General features: G+C 35.4%; 1 protein-coding gene across 2 annotated transcripts in view; it reads right to left on the bottom strand.

Moving 5' to 3' along the window:
* Positions 1-11,420, bottom strand: part of FipoQ (F-box/LRR-repeat protein FipoQ) — a 177,943-nt gene that overhangs the window by 1,899 nt on the left and 164,624 nt on the right. The window lies entirely within an intron of this gene.

The raw sequence follows: 11,420 nt of genomic DNA, 5'->3' as shown, positions 1-11,420 counted from the left end.
GGCGCCTCCGTAGCCAGGTGGGAAGGAGCAGCAGTGCATAGCACACACACACTTCTTGATTAGACCGGGGTTCGAGCCCATCACCACCAAATACGGAGCATGCGGAAAGGTCAGGGAATGACCACCGTACCGGAGCAATATGGCCTTAGTTGCTAATGCTCCTAAAAACCAAATAACAACTTCCAGGGCAATTTTTAAGGATTTGTGACTGCGGGGGCCAAAGTCAAATAGGGGCCCATTTATTGGGGGTCATTATTATTGAGTATAGTATTACTATTGCACTTATAATAATTCTGAGTATTACTGGGGGGGGGGGACTATGCACTTGGGCCTGAAGGAATTTTGCCACTGCAGTTTATGTGTCAAAAAATCCCTGGTGCGATATTATATTAAAGAAATTAAATACAACTCGTTGGTCCAGTCAGCTTGCATCTATAATTGCTATAAAATTGAGATTTCCCGATTTGCTAATGGCATTAAATAAAATTATTATCATACAATCGTCAAAAAGCGATAAAAAGTCAGAAGCCGCCGGTTTAAAAATAATATTGAAAATTTTGATTTTATGTTAACCACCGTAATGATAGAAAAAGTCTTGTCGAGTATTAATTGAACATCAACAATTTTGCAAAGAATATGGACACTGGTCAAGCCGCATTGGGCATAGAAACATTGTATAACCAAGTGAAAAAAATTAAGAAACGAATTTGAAAAGATTATCAAGGAAGCATCATCTATTGCACAGAAATGGTGTATATCTTGTCAATTTTCAAATGAATAGAGGCGATTTGTTAAGAAACATTTTGATAAACTGGCAGAAGACTACCAATCTGAAAATGCAGAACGGCTCTTTAAAGTTAACATTTTTTTAACGTGTAATTGACTTTTTTTTTTTTTTTTTTTTTTTATGTGAACCCCAAACATGAGAGGTATTAGAACCTATAGTACTTAGTACCGTGCTTGGGTTGGAGGTTGAGAAGACGAAAGAAGATATTTGTTGACATTGGACTTGAACTTCTGTAGATTGTAATTTTCAGGAAATACGTATGAAGGAAGGTTGTTCCAGAAAATGGCAGTTGAATGAATAAATGAGGAAGATGAAAAGTTGGTTCTGTGGGTTTGAAGTTGGACAGTAAATGGATGTTGGCTGGTGGCGGCACGTGTTCGGACTGTTTTGAAAGAGAGAGCGGGAATTATAGAAGCCAATTCAGAAGAACAGTGCCCATGGAGTATCTGTAAAAGAGGCATGCAGCAGAAACAGTGCGTCTATGAGAAAGCGAGTGGAGAGACTCTGTTAGAGATGAGTCATTAATTAACCTAACTGCCCTCTTCTGAATGGAATCAAGAAGCCTGAGAGAGGTTTTGGGGGCACCACCCCAAATGTGGGAACAATATTCCATGGCAGGGCGGATTTGCGATTTATACAGAGTGAGCAGCTGTTTGGAAGAAAAGTAACGCCGAGAGCGAAAGAGAAAACCAAGTTTTTTAGATGCAGAGGAAGCAATATTTGTAATGTGCTTGTGCCAAGAGAGATTAGAAGTCAGGGTAATCCCCAAAAGAGATATATCCTTTTGCCTAGAAATTGGAGTGTCACTAAAGATAAGCATAGGAGCAGAAGAATCCTTTTTGCGAGATATAAGACAAGACTGAGTTTTAGAAGGGTTGAAGTCAACTAAGTTGTCTTTGCCCCACTGGAGAATTACCTGAAGATCGGCATTTAAGGAATTGGTAGCAGATTTTCGAGAAATTGAAGCTGATTGAGCAGGACAAGATTTCTCAAAATGGAAAGTTGAATGCAATGTGCTATCATCGGCAAAACTATGGATAGGATTTCCAGTCAATGGAAGAAGGTCATTGATATACAAGAGGAAAAGAGTGGGGGAAAGAACTGAACCTTGGGGGGGACACCGGCATTAGTGGAGAAGTTAGAAGACAGAGAGCCATCTACCATCACCCTCAGTGAGCGATCAGAGAGAAAACTGGATAACCAATTACTAAAAACAGTTGGCAAACCATAAGATGGAAGCTTGTTTAGAAGACCTTTATGCCAAACACGATCAAAAGCCTTTGAGATGTCAAGAGCAACTACTTGTGTTTCACCGAACCTTTCCATTGAAGTAGTCCATAAATGGGTAACATAAGCCAGGATATCACCAGTGGATCGACACTGACGGAATCCATACTGGTGATCGATGATCAGACGGAAGGTTTCTAGGTAGTTTAAGAGTTGGCAGTTAATAGATTTCTCCATTACTTTAGAAAGAGTAGAAGTAATTGCAATGGGACGATAATTGGATGGGAGGGATTTGTCACCCTTTTTAGGAACTGGCTGGATATGAGCAAATTTCCAAGCAGAAGAAAACACCTTTGGAATAAGAAAGTGAAAAAAGGCGGCAAAGAATAGGAATAAGTTCAGGGGCACAGATTTTGAGAACAAGTGGAGAAATACCATCAGGACCTGGAGCTTTCTTAGCATCAAGATTCATAAAAATCCTTCTGATATCCTTTTGACGGAAGACCACAGGAGGCATTGAATGGACCGTGTTGGGAATGGTGGGAGGTGTTTTACCAAGTTCATTAATACATGAGCTGGAAGAAAAATGGGATGCTAGCAGGTCAGCTTTATCCTTGGCTGAAGTGACAACAGAACCATCTGGTTTGGACAGAGGTGGAAGCAGAGATGGGCAAAAGTTGCGGCCAATAGCTTTGGCAAGAGACCAGAATGCTCGGCTACCATTAGGGCAAGAAGCAAGTTTTCTACTCTTAGCCTGTTCAAACTCTAGTTTGGACTGATTAATAACTGCTTTACAATTGTTGCGAGCTTTGGTGTAGGCAGAAAATGAAACTGAAGAATTAGAAACAAGCCAATTACGATATGCAACATTCTTCTCTTGAACAGCCTTAGCACATTTATTGGAAAACCAAGGTTTAGATAAAGGACGAGATTTTAAAGTGGAGTGTGGGATAAAGGATTCCATTCCTGCAAGAATAATTTCACTGACACGATCTGAGCAAACGTTGACATCAGGAGTTTTGAAACAGTAATCCGACCAAGGAAAAGAAGAAAAGAAGTCTCGCAGGTCATCCCATTTTGCATTCTTGTAATGCCAAACAACACGAGGTTGGGAATAACCACGAGATAAAGGTTCCATTGGAGAAGAGACAATCACCAAGTTGTGATCTGAAGTGCCTAAAGGACCTCTCACTTCGACCATGTACTTAGAAGGATTGTTTGTGAGAAAAAGATCAAGCGTATTGGCTGTACGATTCGGATTGTCCGGTATTCTTGTAGGTAAATGAACAATCTGTGCTAGGTCATTAGTAATTGCAAAAGCCTCAGCATCTCGACCTGCTGGGTCGGTGTGACTAGAAAACGGAAGCCAGCTGGAGTTGTGAACATTAAAATCACCAAGGAAAATTACCTCACTGTTAGGAAAGTTGGACTGAAGAAAGTCAAGTTGCAACGAGAGGAAGTCAAAGAGCTCCAAGTGATTAGTGGAGTTGGGAGAACGGTAGAGACAACAGATAAATTTGACACAATGAGGTAGAGAGATTTTAAGCCAGAGAAGATCAAAGAGAGGAGATTCCAAATTGCCAAGTCTCTGACAGGGAATATCAGAACGGACATATGCACAAGTACCACCTTTGAGGCGAACGGAATCATACAGCGAATAATTTGGGCATCTGAGATGAGCAGTAGTTGAATCAACCGATAACTGAGATTCTGTCAGAAAAAGTACATGTGGTTTGGCAGACTGCAAGTGGAAACGGACATCGTTGAGATTAGAATTGAGACCACGTATATTTGTGAAATGAATTAGGAAGTCCTTAGTGACTATCCTTAGTGACTTAGTGACTATCCAACTGAACAAAAGGTTTCAAGGACTAAATACATTTTCTGACTTGTTTGCTTTTCTTACTCCAACTCAATTAATCCAAATGGATGAAAATTCCATTATAAAAAACACAGAGAAGGTGCAAAAGAAATTTTCAAGTGGCTTTTCAGAATTATTTTCAATGCAATTACTACTTTGCATAAAGTCGTTAAAAAGTGAAATTTCAAAAATTAAAACTATTTGCGAATTTGCAGAACTAGTCATAGTAAAATACTACGATACGAGCGCTAGTTTTTCAGAAGTGTGCTCCTTATTGATATTATTTTTGACAATTCCGATTACTGTATTAACCATGGAATGCTCTTTCTCAAAATTAAAATTAAGAATTATTTGAGCAACACCATGGGACAACGTCTATCAATGCTAGCACTGCTTAGCATGAAAGTACAAGAAACTGAAAAAAAAGGACGTTTCTAAATTAATAAATGATTTTGCCAATGCCAAATCTAAATGAAAACCATTCTAAATTACGTAATTCAATATATTACTTCATTAATTTTCAGAATTTATTTTTTAATTTTTATATTTACAGAATTTAATATTATTTTTGTTTTTATATTGTATTGATAACGATTTTATATACATGTTTACCATTGTATTGTTAATTTTTTATTTTTACCAAAACAAATATTTTCAGGAGGGCCCAAACTAAAGTTTGCATTGGGGCCCACTTTTTCTAGTTACACCACTGAGTGCAATATAATATAATATAATATAATGTGAGTGTCAGGCAACTTTAATACCTATATTATAAGTGAAGCACATTATAGCCAAATAAATGTAAAATTTTTTTTTCTCAGTTTTTTAACATAAATACACTTTATTTAGTAAATAAATACTTTATTTACTAATGTTTTACGAGTATACAGACTAAAAGACAAAGTATTAAAGGTTATATCATTCCCTTTACATTCTATAATACACAATGCTATTGTGGACTTACATTTTACACATCAGATTTAAAATAGTCATGTAATTTAGTTTGCCAGAACTGATGACAGCATTTTTTCAGTACAAATTTCTTAATAGTCAGATGCAATAAATGAAGATGTTCATTATCACTCTGATGTTCTAACCACAGCATCACTTCATTAATGCTTTCAAGCACTTTGTTAATTTCTTGTGCTTTTTCCTTACACAAGTCATCTGCATTATCTTCTGAGTCACTGGCTTTCTGTCTATTGATTGTCTTCCCTCTGTTCATAGAGTCTGCAATTTCTTCCTTGCTCAGGTAATATGCAACTGGAGCTTCCACATCCACCTCAATTGAAGCAGCCAGGGTTGCTCCAAGACTGCCAGAAAGTATGTTACAAGCAGCCTTTGACTCTTTTTCTGAAAATGCTACTAATTCAAGGTTATTAGTAATCTCATCTTTTCTAATACATTTTTTCCTGGCAGTTTTCAATTCCTGTTGAGCTTACTTTCTCCCATGCTAATCCAATATTTTTTGAAACATCTTTCAGTGTTAATGTTTTCAGAAATTCTAGAACTTGAATTTCTGAGTTCACAACACCCTGTTGTTGTTGTTGTTGTTATTTGGTTTTTAGGAGCATTAGCAACTAAGGCCATATTGCTCCGGGATATGCGGTGGTCATTCCCTGACCTTTCCGCATCCTCCGCATTTGGTGGTGACGGGCTCGAACCCCGGTCTAAATCAAGAAGCGTGTGCTACGCACTGCTGCTCCTTCCCACCTGGCTACGGAGGCACCTCACAACACCCTGCAAATAACTCACCACAATAATAGGCTTTGAAGGCTCAAATAATGCCTTGGTCCGTGGCCTGAATTAGTGCAGTTGTGCTAGATTCTTAAACATTGTACTGTATATAACATTGGCAGAAAAGAGACTCTGATCTTGCCATTTTTCGATTGCAGTACGTCAGTCTAAGGATGAGCTAGGCAGTAATCCAACAGTAACAGAGCCTTTTCTTCACAGTTTTTGGAAAGCGAGTGAGGTCTCACCAATGGCACAAACTCACTTTCAAACCATGAAGCAAAAATATCATCCAAGTGTAGGAGCTATTTTTATAAATCACAAGTAGAGATTTCTTGTTGGTGTGCTGGGGACTTTGACTATGCACAATGGCTTTAGCTTGTGATTTCCATTCTTGTTTGTACACGGTAACAGTCTTTTTTTTAGTTTTCATGCCTGGTTTGTTGGGTGCTTTTTTAATATCCAGTGACTTTTCAGGGAGTAGTTTAGAGTACAGTGCTGTTTTGTCACAGTTGCACATCTGGTCATCTACGAATTCACCATCTTGAATCACATTACAGATAAATTCAGGAAATGCTTCTGCAGCTGCCACTAAATGCAGATTCATCTACAACACTAACCTGAGTTATCCCATGACAAGCCTTCTATTTGCAAAGCCTCTCTCCCTTCAAAAGCTTTAAATGTGTCATCTCTACCAAGTGGCTTATAAAATTTAAGTGCCTGTGCTTTCAAAATTATCCCATTTATCGGTACTCATTCATTATGCTTCTGTGGAAATCCCTTGTATAAGCATTGGTCCACATCACTGTTTTCACAAAGTCTAGTTTTGTTTCTGTGGAGATGTACTTCAATTTCTACAGTGTTACTAATGAATACAGTTTTTCTTCCTCTTTTATTCGCCTGCAGATTGTTCCTTCTGAAATTTCACATTCGCAAAATATACTACATTTTGTTTCGCCACTCTTAACTCTTTTGCTTTAACTTTTCTTTGACTATATAATTTTTTTCTTTTTGTGGCAGCCATTACTTTGTTCCTACTGATTTACTAATTTTTCTGTGTATTTATTTCTGATGCCTAAAATTTACTGTGTTTTGAGAAAACTAAATCAGTACCAAATTGTCTGGCCTATTATAGTGCCGAAGTGCAGTCACATGATTTCTCCATAAATCACTTATCAATTCATGTACATTTTTGTCTAGTTTAGATAAAACATAGGCTAGCAAAAACTGCCCTTGGCAGTTTTTGCTATCCTATACTCTTTTATTGCATCTCTAGTTAAGGGGAGAAACTGGGTGTCTACAGAAATTACTCTCTGACGAGTCCTGTTTACAAAAATTACTCTGCAACTGAATATATCAAAGCAAACATACAAACCAATTTTTAGCTAATTTTCCCTCTTGGAAATACAATAGATACAAGTATATATAGTATTCACTTTTCCCAGTTTTCAATAAGAAACTGCTAGTTCTTTGAATACTTACTTTTTTTTTCATAATTCATTTTGGGGGGACATGATCGTACCCATGGTATATCCAAAGCTGGTATACGAAGAGGTGCATTATATTGAGGTTGCACTGTAACTGGTTTTACTACATCCAGACTTCAATATATGTATAAGCAAAAAACAAGTGAGATGTATTACACTGGGTGATTCAAAAGATGCAACTCATATTATATTTTCAGTTTTACTTCAATTATTATAAATATAATTATAATAGAGGTTACAATAAGTTTTATTTCTATTATTACTATCATAATTATAATAGATTTTTCCCCAAATGAAAGCACAATCTCTTTTCATCATAATGAGACTTGATATAGTGTTATTGTTGAAATTTCTGATTTGATATTGATTCTTTTAATTCTTCCAATATATGAAGGTTTTTAGTGTATACCACTCCTTTTAAGTAATCCAAAAGATAAAAATCTGGGGATCGTGGACATTCAATTATGAACATGTGCTGTGCCTAAGAAAATGATGTGTTGCTTTATTATAAACCAAATACTACTAGTTAGCTACTAAAAACTAACACATAACAGAAACAACTGTTGGACATCTGGAGATGACCAATGCTGCTACTGTAAAAGAATCAAATTCCATCAAATTGTCAATGATAAAGTAACACTTTACAATTTGGGTTGTACGACTTGTGAATCTCTGTATTAATCAATTACACTATTTCTCAGTTACTCTGCTTCTCACTAGATATCAGATTGACAAGACTGCTGATGAAGGAATAGGAATGAATTTACATATATCTACCAAAATAAGATATTCAAGTTATAAAAATTAACCATTTAAAGACAGCAGTGTAACTTTGGGTTTGTATATGAATTACTAGGTGCAAGTTATCCTAAATTGATAAATACAATTTAGTAAAAATTATGAAAATGTTACTTGGCTCTATACTGAAGCAAAATTACCAACCATTTGACACAACTAATTTTGGTACTTCCACACCTTTTACTACATTGGGCATGCTGTTGCAACCAGATGGCCTTCCTAAATTTAAATATTAAATCTATAGGAATACATACATACATATATATATATATATCCAATATCTATAGGAATTATGTCCATATTAATTTTAATGTAACAATTAGTGTCTTCAATTTCAGGTGCTGTTGTTGAATTCTAATTAGCAAAATATAATCATAAAAAATCCATGCTGGTGTACAAAGTATGCTGCACATCCCCCACCCCCTATATAATTTTCCTATAGAGTGTTGGTTTCTGCTTTGGTTTATCTAACCCCATGTATTTAGAAGTGTGGTAGCTGGGAGGTAAATTTTCTGGATAATAAGAATGCTATTACTAAGAGTATTATTTGTTCATATTACTCAATATAGTGTCAGAATAAGGAATGGAATTTATAAAGTGTACCATTTTAAACTACTTGTTGTTTTATCTAAAAGTAGGCTAAGTGTTGTATAGACATAACAGTGCACTTGCTCATGTGACTTTTACACCACCTCAACTGCTGCAAGGTAAAATACCATAAAATTACTTTGATTTGTATTTCTTGAATTACAGAAAAAATACAGAATAAGATATTCTGTTTACTTTATTAGCCTGTTATCAGTGACAGAGCAAGAGCCCACAATGGCCCATTGCAACTGTTTTTCAGAAGCTTCTATCAGGGCCGGTCACAGTGGGGGGGTATGCAGCTGGTGCAAGGCATCTAGGTTGTACATGGGGTCCCAGAAAAAGGGAAAAAGAAGAAGAAAAAAGAAAATAAAAAAAGAAAACAAAAATGGGTTAAAATTAATTGCATTTTATAAACTTAACCAAAGTAAGCCATGCTGAAAGTCTCTAAGTGAAAATTTAGATTTGTTCTAATATTCAGTGTTATTTTGTTTTTTGTTATTTAGTTCAGTATAAAAATTTTTCAACTTAATCATGGAGAAAAGCATAAAAGCGGTGCTTTTCAACACAAAATAAAATGCACTGCTGATGAAGCTCTAACAAAAGAAGTTAAAAAAATTCCAAAATTGACTTCGCATTTTAATATAATTATTATTAAAATATAATTTCAAATGTAATTTTATTATGTGTATATTTAGTTACCAAATACCCAACATATTTAACAAAATTTTAGTACCCATAATGTCGATGCCAAGGAAATCTCTCTGGGCGTTAGAAAAGAAAATTGGCTGAAGAGAAAGAGAAAAAGAAGCAAAAATTCAAAAAGTCACAACCAGAATTTTTTCATGGCTGCAAAATAAATGTCATAATAATGACACAAGTTCGGGAATTCAGGCAAATGAAGAATAAAACCAACAGGAAGAAACTATGCAAGTTGACAATCAGAATGCAGAAATTGTGGAAAAAAATACAAATGAAGTGGCAAGTAAGGAAGAAATTATTCAAATTGACAACCAAAATGTTGAAATAGGGAAAAAAATTGAATTGTCTGAAGAAATAAATGCTCATATAGAAGAAACAGCAAGTCACGCTGAAATACAATTTAATAAAACAATACACCAAGATAACAGCAACAGTGATCCAGTGAATATAAGTGATCCAGGTTTATGTCCAGATATTAATGATACATATATATTATTATGTGTAAAAACTCGACCTAAGCAAGAAGATCAACACACTTTCCCTAAAAAAGACTGATGGTAGGTCTTTATCTATATCTTATTATTTTAAAACTATGCCAAATGGTGAAAAACAGCATCGCAGCTGGTTAGTTTATTCAGAAGGTCAAGATTCAGTATATTGTTTTTGTTAAGTATTATTTTCTAAAAATAGTGATAAATGTACACAGTTTATAGATGGTTTTAATAATTGGAGAAAATTGATGTCGGTAATTCGAGATCATGAGCTTTCCCTTTGTCACATTAATTCTTTTATTGCTCGGTAAGAATTATTAAAACAACTTAATTTAAATTCCACTATTGATAATACAATTCAAATTAATGTAAATAAAGGAACGGAATGTCTTAGATTACTATTTCGAAGAATTGTAGATGTGATTTTATTCTTATCTAATAATAAGATAGGACAGGAAGGGAGGAGGGGTCATGCTGTTAGTTAAGAAACACATAAAATCTAAGGAAGTGCATCCAATTGATGTTGGTGGACAATGCAATGTTCAGTCTGTTTGGTGTGACATAAGCACTGGGAAAGGAAAAATGAGAGTAGGTGTGTGTTATAGGCCTAATGAATCTGATGAGTATAATGAGCAATTGTGCAGAGAAATAGTGGGCCAATAAATCAGAGTGTCTTATAATGGAGGATTTTAATTTTCCAGTGATTGACTGGAATTTTTGGGTTGGTCACTCACACACTAGCAAGGCTTTTGTGGATTTATTTTGTGGATATTACTTTTTGCAATGAAAATAATGTGTTGAATTAGTTGGGGCAGATAGTTCCTAGCTATAAACTTTTTTGTGAGATATTAGAGTTTGCTGGATAAGTCATCTTTTGAGGAGCTATATTTTATGGCGTTATGGGATTTGATTATAAAGGACGGCTCTTTTTGTGCTAAGTGGGTGGTGCAATGCGAAGTGTAAAAATTTCCATGTGTGTGTGTGTGTTTTTTCTAAAAATCTTGGTGCCTATTTTGTAAATAGTAAGATTGAGGAAATTGATTTGTTTGTCTGCTTCAATTTCAAGTGTGAATTTCAATCTATCGTGTATTGAGTTGAATTTTGAAAAAAGATTGTCTATTGTGGATTTATTACCTATTATAAGTATATCATCTGCATAACGTGTGTATAATTTTATCTCTGAAGGGAAAGGGTGTAAAATTTGGTTTTCTAAAATTTCATTGCAAAAAGTAATATTAACAACTCAACCAAACATTATTACTAAAGCAAATACACGTATCATCCTTCCCTATCACGGTGAACTCGCAGGACAGTTCCGTCGGGTATTTACAGGCACAGATATCACTCTCATATTTTCAGCATACAACAAAATCAGATCTTAATTCAATACATATAAAGATACACACAAGTACCCGACAAACGATATGAACAACATAATATATCTGATCAAATGCCAACAAAACTGTAATTCTTGCCATATTGGAAGCACTACAACAAAGTTCGGTTCCAAAAAAAATCTCTAATACACATGCATACTATCACAAGAGAAACGAGTACAGTTTCTCTGTATTCGTTCCAGTAGCTCTACATCCTTCTTGAAATGAGTCCTCCAGACCTGTATACAGTACTCAAGGTGTGGCCTGACCATTGCCTTATACAAGGGAATAATCACCTCCTTATCCCTGGTAGAAAAATTCCTGAATATCATTGACAAGACACCATGAGCTACCCTTGCAGTGCGTCTGCAC

Source organism: Mastigoproctus giganteus, chromosome 11 (genome assembly GCF_048544385.1).
Source record: "Mastigoproctus giganteus isolate SK-2022 chromosome 11, ASM4854438v1, whole genome shotgun sequence".
Lineage (NCBI taxonomy): Eukaryota > Metazoa > Arthropoda > Arachnida > Uropygi > Thelyphonidae > Mastigoproctus > Mastigoproctus giganteus.
Note: the sequence above shows the minus strand (reverse complement) of the source record. Positions and strands in the feature narration are given on the sequence as shown.